Genomic DNA, 3,818 nt, shown 5'->3' on the forward strand with positions numbered 1-3,818 from the left:
TCGTTCGTCTCGACTCGACTCGACACGACACGACACGACACGACACGCGCCGCGCTCGTGGTGAGTGGATTGAGCCTCGAGCCGAGACTTTACGAACAGAGTCCTAGACGGACGCGTCACAGTTAGTCGGTTCGGGTCGCTCCCGGATCGTGGGCTATATATTCTCGTGCCCGGCTACCGCAGAAATATACTGAATACACGAGTTAGGGTTTCGACCTTTCTCTGCTTGCGCCGCCATCGTAGCCTACTCCATCCCGCGCGTCGACGTGCATCGGCGAACGGGAGATCAGGTCTCCGGAACCGCTCGTCCTTGCGATCCTGTACGGGAGAGGGCGAATTAGGTTTTTGGGAAGCGCTCGCGCGACTCGCTCAAGCTCTTCATCACGGGCCGCCTTCCGTCCAAGTCGGGCGGTGCCGCCTACCGTCGTCTTCAACGCCGTCTACTTCGACCCGTCGTCCCTGTCGTCAACAACGTTGTCATCAACAACGTTACTCGCTGCGACATCATCTGCTACACCTCCACCGCCACCTCCACCAGATCGGTACGTGCGACATATCTCGATCTGTTTAGCGATGGATGCTTTACCGTTTGCGATGCTGCTACTCATGTTGATTAATGCATCTACTATGTTCGAGTTTCACATGTTAGTAGTTGCTGTCATTATGTTTTATATTCTGGAATTAATCATGGAAATTGTGCCTAATTATCCAACAATCCAAAAACCTAATTGTAGGCAATTTCCTGAGTTAACAATGGCTGGTTTTGCCGATGCACCGAGGCCGGATAAGTTTACCGGTGTGCACTTTAAGAGGTGGCAGGTTAAGGCCACGCTCTGGCTTACTCATCTGAAAGTGTTCGAAGTTAGTGATGGTTTACCTGAAGGAACTATATCTGACCAAGATCAGAACAAGTTCAAGGAAAATAATACTCTCTTCGTTGAATGCGTTCTAAGTATTCTTGCTGATCGTCTGTGTGATGTGTACATGCACATAACAGATGGTAAAGAGCTCTGGGATGCACTGAATGCTAAATTCGGTGCAACCGATGCAGAAGTGAATCGTACATCATGGAGAGCTTCCATGACATCGGGATGGTAAACAACCGTTCGTAGTCGAACAAGCTCATGAGATACATGTGCATTGCGAAAGAGCTTGAACTCCTTAAGTGTGCCTTACCCGACAAGTTTGTGGCTGGATGCATCATCGCTAAGTTGCCCCCTTCATGGAGGAACTTTGCCACAACTCTCAAACACAAGAGACAAGAGATATCGCTTGAAAATCCGATAGCGTCTCTTGATGTTGAGGAGAAAGCTCGGGCTAAGGATAATACTGAGAAAGGAGAGGGTCAGTCTAGCGCCAACATGGTGCAGAAGAAACCCTACATCAAGAACAAAGGGAATAACAAGCCCTCCTTCAATAAGCCTATGAAGACTACAACCTTCAAGAAGAAGAAGATGATAAACAAAGCAGATCTGAGCTGCTTTACATGTGGAGAGACTCGCCAACTTTTCTAAGGACTGTCCAGAGAGGGCAGTACCGCAAGAAAAAGGCGAGGCAAGTCAACACGGTGACCGCTAGCAATGCTGATGGGTACGGTAATCTCTTTATTGTTCTTTCGGTATTTCAATCTCCATGTTGGTGGATTGATACGAGTGCTAATGTTCATGTGTGTGCTCGACATATCCATGTTCACTTCTTACCAGGTTGCCTGGGATTCTTCCGTCTTGATGGGGAATGGGTCACATGCTTATGTTCGTGGTGTTGGCACGGTAGATCCGAAGTTCACTTCGGGAAGATCGTGCGGCCGACGAACGTGTAGCATGTCCCTACTATGAACAAAAATCTCGTTAGCGGCTCCCTTCTATGCAGAGATGGGTTTAAGGTTGTTTTAGAGTCGAATAAAGTAGTTGTTTCCAAGTTTGGATAATTTATTGGTAAAGGCTATGAGTGCGGAGGCTTGTTCCGCTTTTCGCTTTCAGATTTCAGTAATAAGTCTGTGAACCATATTTGTGGCAATGTTAGTGATGATACCAGTGTTTGGCATTCTGTTTATGTCACATTAATTTTGGTTTAATGTCTCGGCTATCTAGTTTAAGTTTAATTCCGAATTTCACCATCGCCAAAGGTTCTAAGTGCCATAGTTGTGTGCAATCAAAACAACCTCGGAAGCCTCACAAGGCGGCCGAGGAGAGGAACTTGGCACCTCTAGAACTCATACATTCTGATCTATGCGAAATGAATGGTGTGTTGACTAAAGAGATACTTCATGACATTGATTGATGATGCTACTAGATTTTGCTATGTTTATTTGTTGCGAACTAAAGTTGAAGCTTTAGACTACTTTAAAATTTATAAGGCCGACGTTGAAAATCAACTAGAGAGAAATATCAAGCGTCTTAGGTCGGATCGTGGTGGCAAATATTTTCCTAAAATCTTTGATGAATTCTGTGAGGAACATGTCATTATTCATGAGAGGACGCCTCCCTATTCACCCCAATCAAACGGGGTTGCTGAGAGGAAAAACCGCACGCTGACTGACTTGGTGAATTCCATGTTAGCCACTCGTTGGTTTATCAAAGGCATGGTGGGGGAGGCTTTGTTGACTTCATGTCATGTCCTGAATAGAGTTCCTAACAAGAATAAAGATAAAACCCCTTACGAGGAGTGGGCTGGGAGAAAACCATCACTTTCGTATTTGCGCACATGGGGATGTTTGGCGAAAGTCAATATTCCAATTCCTAAGAAGCGCAAACTTGGACCAAAGACAGTGGATTGTATCTTTCTAGGTTATGCTCCGCGGAGTGTAGGATATAGATTTTTAGTAGTTCAATCCGAGGTACCTGATATGCATGTTGATACTATTATGGAATCTCGCGATGCAACATTTTTGGAGAATATGTTTCCTATGAAAGATATGCATAGCATTGCTAGAATTTCTACTGAGATAATTCCTGAGTCCAGTACATCTAATGAGTATTTTGAACAATCACATGAGAATGTTACTGAGAAGGGTGACAATGAAACTCCTAAACGGAGCAAGAGACGAAGGATTGAAAAATCTTTTGGTGATGATTTCATTGTGTACCTTGTGGATGATACTCCCACGTCCATATGCATCTCCAGATGCAGATGATTGGAAAGAAGCTGTCCATAATGAGATGGAATCGATTCTTTCTAATGGAACTTGGGAGCTATCAGAACGACCTCATGGATGCAAGCCTGTAGGCTGCAAATGGGTGTTCAATAAGAAGCTAAGACCTGATGGTACTATTAAAAAGTACAAGGCGTGGCTTGTAGCGAAAGGCTACACACAGAGAGAAGGCGAAGATTACTTCGACACCTATTCACTCGTCGCTAGACTTACCACCATTAGAGTACTACTATCCATGGCTGCCTCCTATGGTCTTATCGTTCATCAAATGGACGTAAAGACAGCTTTCCTTAATGGAGAGTTGGAAGAGGAAATCTATATGGATCAGCCTGATGGGTTTGTAGTAAAAGGTGAAGAAAGAAAGGTGTGCAAGTTGCTGAAATCTTTATACGGCCTGAAACAAGCACCTAATCAATGGCATGAGAAGTTTGACAGAACTTTAACTTCTGTAGGCTTTGTTGTCAATGAGGCTGACAAGTGCGTTTACTATCGCCATGGTGGGGGCGAAGGTGTTATACTATATTTGTATGTGGATGATATTCTGATATTTGGTACAAACATGAAAGTAATACACGAGGTCAAGTCTTTCTTGTCAAAGAGCTTTGCTATGAAAGATCTGGGAGAAGCTGATGTGATTCTGAACATCAAGCTGATATAAGAACGAGAG

This window comes from Lolium rigidum, chromosome 6 (assembly GCF_022539505.1).
Source record: "Lolium rigidum isolate FL_2022 chromosome 6, APGP_CSIRO_Lrig_0.1, whole genome shotgun sequence".
Classification (NCBI taxonomy): Eukaryota; Viridiplantae; Streptophyta; class Magnoliopsida; order Poales; family Poaceae; genus Lolium; species Lolium rigidum.